We start from the raw sequence: 13476 nt of genomic DNA, 5'->3' as shown, positions 1-13476 counted from the left end.
AACATCTGGCGAAGGGACGACGAATCATTAGAAGCATTCGTCGTCCGGTACAATAAAGAGTGCCTAGAGATAGGCGACGTGCAAGACCAAATGGCACGGAACCATTTCATCAAGGCCGTTAGGGACAGGCAGATGGTCATGACCATCTCTGGCAAGGAGGGTTTGCCTAAAAAATGGGAAGATGTCATGGTCGCGGTCAAGACATACGCCCAAACGCAGCGGTCTCTCGAACCGCATGTGGCAAAGGCACATCCCCAAGCCGAAACCTCCCACCAAGGGTCCAAGCGTAACAACAAACGCAACCGGGACATTGGAAATCGCGATATTTCCAAACCATACTTCCCGCGGACCAACCCGTTTGACCCAAGGAACTACAATCCCCAACGGGACAACCGGGCCCCACAGAAAGATTCTCGGGACCGCAACTGGACCGAGATCACTGTGTCGCCAAGCGAAGTCCTGCTTACGGACGCACAGCTCTTACGACCGGCCCAACCAATGAAGTCCAAGAAAAATCAGGACCTCACACTCTATTGTGAGTACCACAAGGACTCGGGCCACACCACAAACAACTGCATCAGTCTCCGGCTGGAGATTGAGCGAGCCTTAAAAGAGGGGAAACTGCAACATCTTTTGCCAGGTGGACAAAAACCCACCAAGCGCATCACCCCTCATGGCGAAGGCACCTCCTCCGGGAAGAAGACCATGTACGTGGCCTCCACGCACATGATTAACGGAGGCAAAGGTAGGCCGCGCAAAGCGGCGAGAAGGCCGGACAATGACTGGAAAGACGAGCAAGTCGTCTTTCCAAAAGTCCGAGGCGGACCGCGCGACAGGCGCGCCGTCGTTATTACAGGCCAACTGGCACACTACTGCACCGAACGTCTATTCATCGACCCGGGCAGTACTTCTGACATAATCTACGAACAATGCTTCAACCAGTTCGACCAGGAGGACAAAGATCGGTTGCAAGCAGTAGATTACCCATTGGCCGGGTTCGCAGGGGAAACTGTCTTTCCCCTGGGCCAGATCACTTTTCCTGTGCGTCTTACCAGCGGCAGACACACAAGAATAGAAGAGGTGAACTTCATGGTTTTACCTCACACCTCCAGATATGACGTACTCCTTGGGAGAGAATCCCAAGGCGATTTCAATATGATTACATCCGTCCCCCACTCTGCTGTCGGTTGTCCAACCGAATCGGGGGTCGCGATAATCTACGCACGAAAAGACGTCATGATGACGGACGAACTACGTCCGACCAAGGTCGCAAGGCCTACCCCCAGCAACCAACCAGAGAAATGGGTTCTCAACGCGAGATACCCAGAACAAAAGGTTACATTGGGTCACGCCTTGTCCCCGACCACAAGAGCGCACCTGAAGCAGCTTCTCTTCGGGAACCAAGATATTGCGCAACACCACTTGAATACCTCACCAGTCATGACAGGGGTCCCGCGTGATATTGCGCAACACCACTTGAATACCTCACCAGGTATCAAATCGGTGATCCAAGGCCAACGCCACCTTGGGTCCGCTAAAAATCAGGCGATGCAAGAGCAAGTCGAAGAACTGCTCTCCGCAGGCATCCTGCGGGTAGTCAAATACCAGACTTGGTTATCCAACCCAGTTATGGTAGAAAAACCGTCCGGAGGCTGGCGCATGTGCGTCGATTACAAAGACCTTAACAAAGCCTGCCCCAAGGATTGTTACGAACTTCCGGAAATCGACGAAAAGGTCGATAATCTCGCACCATTCAGATGGAAGTGTTTCCTCGATTGCTACAAAGGGTACCATCAGGTACAAATAGCGATCGAGGATGAAGACAAAACGGCATTCCGCACTCCCACCGAGAATTACTGTTATACAAAAATGCCGTTTGGGTTGCGCAACGCGGGCGCAACCTATCAAAAGTTGATGAACGACACTTTCCGCGGCCAAATAAGCAAAAGTGTCGAAATCTACATGGACGACCTAGTCGTCATGAGCATGGAGGAAGATACCATGCTCACAGACATTGAAAGAACATTCCAGACTCTGCGAAGCGTTAACATAAAGCTCAATCCAGGGAAATGCTCGTTTGGAATGGAAGAAGGCAAATTCCTTGGGTTCATCGTGACAAAAGATGGATTCAAGGTAAACCCGGAGAAAGTCCAGGCGATCGAGAGCATGCCATCGCCTTCATCGATGAAAGATATGCAACGACTAGCCGGCAGGCTAGCGGCACTCAACAGATTCTTAGCCAACCATGCAGCTAAGTCTTATCCTTTCATCAAAACCCTGCGGAACTGTTTAAAGAAAGAACAATTCCAGTGGACCGCAGAGGCCGAAAACGCCTTCCGGGAAATGAAGGAGTGTTTGATACAACTCCCAACCTTAACCGCACCACGCAAGGAGGAGCCACTCATATTATACCTATCTGCCGCGGACAACGCGGTAGGTGCGGTATTGATAGTGGAGCGGGAGGGGGTTCAAACACCCATCTATTACATCAGCAAGATGCTCAACGACCTAGAAACAAGGTACTCAATAATGGAAAAATTGGTATTAGCACTAGTGCACGCATCAAGAAGGTTGCGACGCTACTTCGCGAACCATGTCATCACGGTGCTAACCAATTACAGGATCGGCCCGATCCTATCCAAACCTGACATTTCTGGGAGATTAGCAAAATGGGCAATAGAGCTGGGCGCGCACACGTTGAACTACAAACCCCGCCCCGCGATAAAAGGCCAAATCTTAGCTGATTTCGCTGCCGAAGTACCGGTAAATCGCATCCAAGAATGCGAACAAGCACAAAACCCTGCACCAACACCATCTTCCTCAGAAACTTGGGCACTATTTACCGACGGTGCCTCCAACGAGGAAGGTGCGGGCGCAGGTCTGCGACTCGTCAGCCCTGATGGCCAAGAGCTTACATATGCCATCCGCCTCGATTTCAAAAGCACAAATAACGAGGCCGAATATGAAGCCCTACTGGCAGGACTACGTTTAGCAGTCAAACTCGGCGTGCAGCATCTGGAAGCACACGTCGACTCTCTGTTGGTTGCAGGACAAATACGCGGCGACTATGCCGCAAAGGGGGATATCATGATCCTCTATCTCGAGCAAGCCCTGCAACTAACATCCCAATTCGCTTCGTTCAATATCCGATATATTAATCGAAGTGAAAACAAGTCCGCGGATGCACTATCAAAACTTGCATCCACCAGCTTCCAGCACTTGGCAAAGGAGATACGCATCGAAATTCTACAAAATCCTTCGGTACCCCTGCGCCAAGTCAACGTCATTCAATATGGTACAACATCATGGATGACACCTATCATCGCATATCTGCAATCAGGTGTGACTCCCGAAAGCAAGTCAGAGGCACGCAAGCTACAATACAAAGCGTGCCATTATCAAATGGGAGACGGTATCTTATACCGCAAATCATACCTAGGACCACTACTACGATGCGTCAACCCCCAGGATGCCACATACCTCATCCGAGAGATACACGAGGGCATATGTGGCATACATGCTGGACCGCGCATGGTAGTGGCCAAAATCATGAATGCCGGGTATTACTGGCCCGGCATGCACCTGGACGCCGTCAAAGAGTTGCGCAAATGCATCGACTGTCAACGTCATGCTCCAAAAACTTTGCGGCCAAAGAACAACTTAGTCCCCGTCACAACCGCATGGCCCTTTCAGAAATGGGCAATTGACGTTGTGGGACCTTTCCCTGACGCTCCGGGTGCGGTCAAATTTATCATAGTAGCGGTTGATTACTTCACAAAATAGGTAGAAGCAAAACCGCTCGCCTCAACCACTGCTATGATAACAAGAAAATTCATTTGGGAACACATCATCTGCCGTTTCGGTTTACCAATGTGCATTGTCACCGATAATGGCACCAACTTTGCTGCTGACTGATGTGTGTCGGTGTGTATATAATTTTTGATGAGTATTTAAGCCCTTTTTACACTTTTAGCCAAGTTTTAAATTTATAAAACACGATATTCACTAACACTAAACACACATATGGGCAAGTGCACCCATCGTGGACGTAGTATAGTGTTGGTAAGATACCGAGTTCGTCCAAGGACACAAGAGCTTTTAATACCGGTTTATCCTCAACGTCTAATCAAATCAAAAAGGTTAGAAAAATGTTTTAAAATAAGAAAATAAAAACTAACTAAATGCTGAAAAAATAAAATAAAATAAAAACAGATAGACAAGATGAATCACTTGGATCCGACACGTGTATTAGTATAACCTTTGATTATTTTCGCACTTTTGCACTTGTTTAAGAGATTATCTTAGTTATTGTAGTAGGCCCCTCTTTTGAAGGCGACGTTACCCTCAACCCAGTAGTTTGAGTCAGCAAGGATACAATCCTAAAGGGTCGGATTATTGAAAGATAATGAATTAAGTTATTAATGCAAATTGTGGTAGGCCTCGCTTTTGGCGGTAACGTTACCCTCGGCTAAGTAGTCTGAGTCAGCAGGGATACAGTCCTAAATAGCCGGGTTATAGTATTAATAGTAGTTAACTTATGAGGGGGTCAAAGAGTTTGGATCCCCGCCATCCAATACCTATGGGCATTGAAGGAGATCCTACTAAATTTGACCCAGGTCCCAAGCAGGACCTCTAAACGCTGAACAAGGGCAAGACCCTTACCAAACCGTTACCTTAACCCCCGACCAGGTAGCCAACATACCTCTATATAGACCGTGGAGATATGAATGGTGAAAATCTTTTATTTTATATAGACAGTAAAATAATGCCAAGACACCACGGACAAACGATAAGGAAAGATCACCTTCAACATAAGTAACTAGTTATTAAAGTCATTAATACAAAACCAAATAAAAAGTGCAAAAGATTAAAAATAAAAAGTATTATACTAAACACTTGTCTTCACCAAGTGATGTAAGAGACTTAGGCAAACATGGCCTTGATTGTCAAGAACTCTTACGATCAATCTTGGATCCCGAGACGACTCACACACTCTACGATGGACAATGGATGATGGTGGTGGATGGTGTTATGGTGGTGGTGGGTGGTGGATGAGGTGTGAGAGAGGTGGTGTGCCAAGGGATGAGTTGAAATGGCTCCAACACTCCTATTTATAGGCTGAACAGAAGCCTGGGCACGGCCCCGTGTTCGCTGGACACGGCCCCGTGCCCGTCTGACACTCTCTCTCTTCATTAATTGTAATTCACAATTACAATAAATGCACCTGCAGCACTCTGACCACGCCCCCGTGTTCGCTGGGCACGGCCCCGTGGTGGGCAATAGAAGCTTCTATCACTTTGTCTTTTCTGCCAGGGCTGACCATCCTGGACACTGCCCCGTGCTCGCTGAGCACGACCCCGTGTTGAGCTGGACACGCCCCGTGTCCGCTGGACACAGCCCCGTGTTCAGCTGGGCACAACCCCATGCTCAGCTGGGCACAACCCCATGCTCAGCTTTCTTCTTGTTTTTGCTTTGGGAAATGCTGTCGAGGAGTCGGGCATGCCACATTTCTTCCTTTTCTTTGTATTTATGTTGGATTTGGCTGCATTTTTGCTTCTTTTGTTCATTTAAGCTCTTTTAACCCTAAAAATACAAAAGGAAGACAAAAGTACATTTTTTTCCAACATTAGTACTTAAAAAGGGTTAGTTTTATGCCTCATTTGATGTAATTTATATGTTGCATTTTACTCACATCACTGACGAATTTCAAAAATGGCTAAAAGAACTACACGTTGAACACATATTCTCATCCGTGGCACATCCGCAAGGAAACGGACAAGTTGAGAGTATCAACAAAAGCCTAGTCGAGGGCATCAAAGCAAGGTTGGGAACAGCCAGGCGTGGCTGGGTCGATGAACTCCCAAGTATCCTATGGGCTCACCGTACTAGCCCAAAAACAAGCAATGGGGAAACACCCTTCAGCCTAGTCTACGGTTCAGAAGCGGTGATCCCCGCGGAAGTAGGTCTCCCCTCCCCTAGAATGTTGGCTATTGAAAAACTAGACAACATCACAGAACGCAGGATCGATTTGGACCTCTTGGAAGAAAGGCGCGAAAACGCAGCCATCAACGAGGCCAAATATAAATCCAAACTTGAAAAGTACTACAACACGCGCGTCCGCGTTTGTACTTTCAATCCAGGAGACTACGTCCTACGCGACAACGAAGCATCTAATGCTGAGCGCCCAGGCAAACTTGCCCCCAAGTGGGAAGGACCCTACCTCATCAAAGAGGTCTTAGGAAAAGGCGCATAAAAATTACAAACGTTAGAAGGCGAACCTATCGTACGAACATGGAACGCACAACAGCTTCGACGCTGTTATATGTAAGCCATGTTCCTACATTTTCTATGTAACATATCGGGCCGCAGGCCATTGGCAAATAAATAAATAAGCAATTTTATACATTATTGTTTGTTACTACTATTACAAATGCGTGTTCCACTTTGTGGTATCCCAAAAACAGATTGGAAAAATCTTCATTCGCGATACCCATACAAAGTGGTAACCACACACAAATATTGTAATAGGCCAGCAAAAGGCAAAAAGACTTGCATATTTATCCGGCCGGATAACAAGTTTTGTTAACACTTAACACAATTCCTGAGCCCAAAAAGGCAAACAATGGAATTGACGCGTACTCATACGACAAAGGTATGGAGTATACTTGACCCCATTCACAAATGGGTAGAGTTCCGGATATATAAGCTTTTACAAAGCTTACACAATTCTAAAACCCTAACGGGGTAAATAACAGAATTGACGCGTACTCATACGACAAAAGTATGGAGTATACTGGACCCCATTCACAAATGGGTAAAGTTCCGCATACATACGTTCAAACATGCAAGAATTAAAAACACTTGTACAAACTGAACAAAAAACTTTATATTCAAAAAATTCAAGCACCCACGCGATGCTTAATGGATTTACATAAAGTTCCTAGTATATACAAGAGGAAAACAAAAAGGGGGCACACTTGCCAACCTAAACCCTATTTCGTACCGCTGGTACCCGCGTCATCTCCAGCACCACCAGCGGGATCCTCCTCTTCGGCATCAGCATACAGCATCCGCAGCCGGTCAACGTAATCCGCAGCCTCTAAGCAGTCGTCCAACTTCTCCACACAAGAGAGGGACGTATCATAAAAGGAGGCTACGGCCGCGTTCAGGCGACCTTCGGTATCCACGTCCCGAAAGCCGGATCGCACTTCGATAACACCGCCTACAGACATGACGTTCATATGAGAAATGCAGCGGTTATAACCAGCTTTAAAACCAGCGTCACGAGCACGCTGCTTGACCAAGTCCAAACCAGCTGCGGTCTCAGGCGCGTCCATGATAGCCTGAACAATCTGTAGTAAACAAAGGATAAGTCTCGGATACTAATCCAAGCAAATATAAAGGTAAGGGATACTTACACGCGCGATACCATGACTCCGCATCCACTCACGGTCAGCCTCCAGTTGGTTAAACGAAGAGGTCAGAGCATCTCTGGACTCAACGGCAACACTGGTCCGCTCCTCCGCCGCAGTCATGCGGGCTGTGAGGTCAGTAACCGCGACCTCCCGGGTCTGAACCTCAGCCTGTCAAAGGGCAGGAAACAGGTTACTCAGTAAACATTCTCAAAAAGCAGGGAAATATAAAACAAAGGTACCAAGTCATACCTGCAGGCTGGCAACAACTTTATCCAAACGAATGCGCTCAGCATTCGCCTCTTCAAGAGCCTTGGAAGAACGGCTCTCCCTCTCTTTGGCCTCCTCCAGGGCCTTCGCAGTACGGGCCCCCGTTTCCTTGGCCTCTTCTAGCGCTTTAACAGCCAGGGCCTCTGCCTGTTGCGCTTTAACCGCAATTGCCTCAGCTGCAGCTTTCTCCTTGCCCAAGGCAACGTTCGCTGCCTTGGCATTCGTCAACTCCTGACGAACACGAAACAGATTGTCATTCTGCTTCGCCCAAGATTCATTCCACTTCTTGCGCTCATTGGAATATTTTTCATTCCAACTCTTGCGTTCATCAGAAAGAAGTTTGGCAAGAATACGAACCTGTTTCAGCTGAGCAGTGGCAGCCCACTCCGAGGTCTGCTTCTGCTTCTCAAAAGCAGCTCTATCCTTCTCAAGTTGCTCCGCACCCGCACGAGCAGCCTTGACCAACTCTTCCGCTTCGGCCCGCAAGCGAGCAGCTTCCTTCTCCCTGCGGCCTAACACCCTGTAGTCTTCCAAAATGGCGTTCGCCACTATGGAACTTCCTACTAGCATGGTAGAAAGTTGGTTGATCCGCAGCTCACGGGGTGCCGAACGGGCACGATCAACTTCAAATGGGGTGCCCAGACCACCCAAAATCTCCTTGCACGCAGAAGGGTCGTTGGAAATATCATCCCCCTGCATAACAGTCCAGGGGGGTCGGTGATAAACAGTAATTCGACCCTGAGTATAGGTGCGGTAATAATACTCCAATTCAGACTCCCCAGGCTGAATTGGAGGCCCATCATACCCCACACCGCCGGCAGACGAACCGGTACCCTTCTCACCAGAAGGAGACTTCTGCGGCTCAGCATCATGCTGCCGCACCTCAGCATCAGATTTCTGCTTACCACCATCTGAAAACCTCAAGTCCAATCCATCACCCTCATTAGGAGAGATCAGATTGTCAGAGGAATCCACAGTGTCGAATATCTGGTCAGCAGTCTTTTCCACCGTCTTCTCCACGGTGGGATCGCGAACCGGCCCAACAAAAGGGGCCGCAGGCTCCTTGGGCACAACAGGCTCCTTCGGTACACCCGCACCCGCAGCAGCGGTATGTAGGGGAGACGTAGGAAAGTCAAAGAAAGAATAACCTGCATCTTGGGATTCTGCAACACAAGGAGCAACAATTGTTAATCCAACATATTGTACATGCAAAACAATGAAAAAGGATATACTTACCAGCAGCAACCGCAGGTTTCTTTTGCGCCGGAGCAGCCCTTTTGGTCTGCAGTCTCCGACGCTTTGGTTCACCACCACCAGCAGCCTTCTGCTCTGGTCCTCTTTTCTCACCAACAATGGGGGGAACCGCAGCAGTTCCACCCGCAGCCGCACCACTACCTATAACACCCAAACCCTCAAGGGTGTCAGATACTACCACGTAATCGGTATATCCGCGATAACAAGATCGATAGGTACCTGCGGCTTCAGAAACTGAAGAAGGGGCAACTGAGCCTTCAGCCCTCCCCTTGCCACGACCCCGCGTGGTCTTCTTCACCGGTTTTTTCTCCGCATGCTTTTTGGGGATGCGCTTCTCAAACTTCCCCAAATCCGCAAGGATAGCTGCATTGAAACAATCAAGAAAACCAGTCAAAACAATAAACTGGAAAAACAGATGCAACTTACGAACTACCTCTTGCGTCCCCCGGCACCGGGGCATCCAACACTGCGCGCGACGGCACGCGGAAGTTGCTAAGTATTTCTAGGTTGAAGCCTTTCTTCAGCTCAACCGCAATAAGCTCAACCCGGCCCTCGAAATCGGGCTCGAACATTCTCCACAAGCCAACCGCATCCACTGATACAACACATGCATGCAGGTTACTACAAGGATTAGGAAGTAAGGAAAACAACAGAGTAACAAACTTACCACCACTCTTTTCCCGCAAAACGGGCCTTGCCTTCCTATCCGGTCTAGTGAGCATCATCCGCAACACCCACAACTGATTGTTATCCAACTTCTTAAGTTCAATAGGCCGCAACCTAGAGAACCAATCCACAGTCTTTGTGGTGGCAACAGGAATATCTTCATCAGAAACTCCAACGTTGACATTCCTGAAAGACATGCTGGCATAGACCGCACAGGCTTTAACATAGAAGAATTTCTTCTTCCAGCCTGTCACACCCTTAGGAGGTGTCATAAATTTCAAGCTCCCATGCCGTTGAGTAAACGAGAAAAAACCAGTGTTCACCGTCAACTGGTAGAATCGCCTAAAATTTTCAACGGTGATGGGCAAGCCATGAGCACGGAATGTATATTCAAAGTTCCGGATTCGGAACATTCCAAAGGGACCAAGTTGGGAGATATGGAGATGATAATACTCCAACACCTCCGCAACGAACACCGTCACCGGCAACCTAAGGTTGCTGTCATTGAAAAAATCAGCCCACAAAGTTATATAACCGGCCGGAGCATCGGCACCGGTATCCCCCTCTTGTGGGTAAGTAGCATCCCACTCGTCGGCCATCTGAACGGTGGTCATCAGGAGTTTAAAACCACCCTTTGACCACTTCAACACCGGTAACCCACTCGTCGGCCATCTGAACGGTGGTCTTCATCAGCCGCTACTACCGGCTGTTCAGGGTGTTCACCCTCCACATTGTGTGGATTTGATGGTTCAGCCATCAGAAATGTCGAAGAAACGAAAGAAAGAAAGTGAGTGGAAAAACTAAACTCAACCTCACCGGAAATTCAACAAATATAGTCGGAGAAGACAAAGAAAAGTTCTCTCACCGGCAAATTTTTGAAATTTCGAACAAATGAGGGGAAACCACGAACGGTTTCCCCTTATATACCCATCGCAATTAATGAAGAGGGAGAAAACGAATCATCACGTTCAAAAAGAACGAATTACGCGACACCACGTGTCAAGCGCCGTTTCCGCTGACGGTTATCACGCGCGCGGCGCCTGACATAGGAGACGTTTATACTCCTTGCTACAGTGCATTTAATGCCTCGGGCAGTGCAAATGTCCTTTCATTTCAGCACATGGCAGAAAATCTCACCAACTTCCACCAACTAACACGTGCGCTCAGCCACGTATGTAAAAAAAGCGACTACCTTAACCAATTGCAAGCAGTATGCGGTTTCTCTGCTTCCCGCACCATAACCCATACCGCATATCGTTTTTTTTTACATACCCCTAAAAATAGGCAAAAATATATATCTCCACACTATAAGGGGGTATAATACCTTTCCGCACTACCCACGAGCACACGTGGAATATGCGGAAATAACACACACGAGCCCGTTCAGGTGTGTCAGATACTCAGAACCAGCGTTGTTCTTTGGACTGAACCGCATCTCAGAAATAGGTAAACCGCATTGCCTTCATTCTCTTCAAGCTTCAAAACCCTCCTGTCCGGTTCACAACCGCAGAGGGTACATGAACACCTTCTTTAACTTGAAGAAGGAAGGGAATGTACGCACGCGCACATCAGCAACCCTGACTCCTGAACCTTCAAGAGCCACATCCGAGCAACACACCCGTTTCGAGCAAATATGGGAATGCAAAACCGCAGACACTCATGAGTCACTGCGGACATAACCATAGCTTCCGGAAATGGTTGCTACGGTAGAGCCACAACTAACTCCACATCGAGGGACGAAACTACTCCAAGGAAAACTCCCCGGTACTGGAGCGGGAAGGAAGGTGCCTAAGGCAGAGATGCGGACGAAGTCCCCAATAATCATACGAGCGCTTGTCGAACAACAAGCGGTCGAACAAGCGGCAACAAGTCTGCTTATGACTTTGTTACCCTACTCGTACGTTGGATAGAATAAACAATGATGGGCATTACCATGCCTATGATCATGTTTATTTGACCGTTATCCAGAATCACATTGTTCGACCAAACATGGCCAACAATGACGCAAGTACCCAACGTTGCTCCCACAACCGTGGCCAACAATGTCAAGCAACGAGGTAACCGCAAAAGACGTGCGGTTACTTGAGAGCTAATGGGAAGAACATGAAATCATCATTAGATATCCAATCATGGGAACAACATGCTCTCTTCTTCATTCACCACTTCAAAGGTTGGGTCGAAGTTTGTGCACACCTTCAACCACATCTCAAAGATTGGTTCGAAGTTTGTACACTTCCTCCAACTAATTCCTACAGTTGGTTCGGCACACCAACAGGTGGCATCCAGCCAAAGGCTGAGAATTTCGCATCAGACGAAACATTTTCACCGGTACGGAAGAGGCGTCAAATGACCCTTCCAGACCTCCAGCTTAATCTACAAACAGAAAAGACCATCCACATGGTCTAGGATCTTCTCCAGACTCCAAACTACCTTCTAAACACCATAGTCCAGTACTCCTCCCACATACAACTTGTATGTGGCAGCAACACTAGACTGGGGGGACTTGAAGGGGTATGGTCCCAGATCTCGCGTCAGCACCGACCGCGAGTGACCATTACCCTTATCAAAACCCCCACCAGTTAACAACCTACTTGTGCCCATGCGAGAACGCATCGACACAAGGGGTGGATCCAATCTATCTAGTAACAAAGGAGGATTTACATGGAACATGAGAACGGTAGAGTGATGCGACATAGCATCACATCTGGTGTATGAAAACGGAAGTATTCACAGCGATGCGGCCTCGCACCGCGTCCAGTGAACACTTCTATCAATACAAGGAAGCTGGATAACAACAACAGTCACCACAGGCGACGATGCGGCCAGCACCGCATCTCGCGTATTTCTTGATCACTAGCAAGAGACGCGATAACATCAGATGTTACCGCAGACAGCGATGCGGCTAGCACCGCATCCTATACGCTCAACAAGTGGGACTGACACCACAGTACAAGTGGAACCAATGGCAGTCACCTGTCAGATCTACGGAAGCGACAGACTGACGTGGCGTCGTCTCAACGGCCGACATGTCTGACACACCTGCAAAGGTGAAGCATGCCATCAGTCTATCCATCCACCTCCTCCTTCACTCCTCGGCTATAAATACCAACCCCAAACCAGGTTTGAGGTATCTCTTCACAACTCTCTCACTACTACTACAATCTTACTTTGCTTCCCAAGCAGACTACTGATTCTTACGCCGGAGAGTGCTAACAAGGAGCACCCCCCACCCCATCCTCCTTGTTACGAGTCACGGTTTGTTTCCTTGTGCAGGAGATCAACCACCGGTGATCCAGCCAGCAATCCTCGAGAGGAAGGGATTAACCCTTCTTGACGAGACCAGTGAGTTAACCCTGCCCGGTTAACCATTGTTTCATCACACCTGTAGAGATTCGGGTCCCATGATAGCGGTTGGTTCAAAAGATTCGTGAACCCGGGATTTTGTTGATTGTAATCGAGAAAACCGGAGCCGAAAGGGTTGGGTCGAGTGGGAACCGGCGACACGGGGCGAGTAGGATTACCATTTTGGTTTGGGTCCGCACTTGATCGGGGAGAAATGAAGCCACGGCTGAATGGATGCATTGTATAAAATATAAGGATTTCTAATAAATTGGAAGAGATAAAGAGTGTTTGAGTGTGTGTGGTAAAAATATAGGAAAGGGGGTATTTATTTAAAGGAAAGTTTGAAAAAAAATGATTTTTTTTAGTTTAAATGACCGTTTACCAATAGTAAAAAAAAAATTAATTCCATTTAATCACGCCGTTATCAATATCGCGCCATCCCAAATTTTTGAAACATAGCAACGAGAGTTTTGGTGTTTTGGGCGTTTTGGCGGCGCGATGAACGGCCATCGCGCCCCACTACGGATCGACT

Source organism: Helianthus annuus, chromosome 10 (assembly GCF_002127325.2).
Source record: "Helianthus annuus cultivar XRQ/B chromosome 10, HanXRQr2.0-SUNRISE, whole genome shotgun sequence".
Classification (NCBI taxonomy): domain Eukaryota; kingdom Viridiplantae; phylum Streptophyta; class Magnoliopsida; order Asterales; family Asteraceae; genus Helianthus; species Helianthus annuus.
This window is presented reverse-complemented; position numbering follows the sequence as displayed.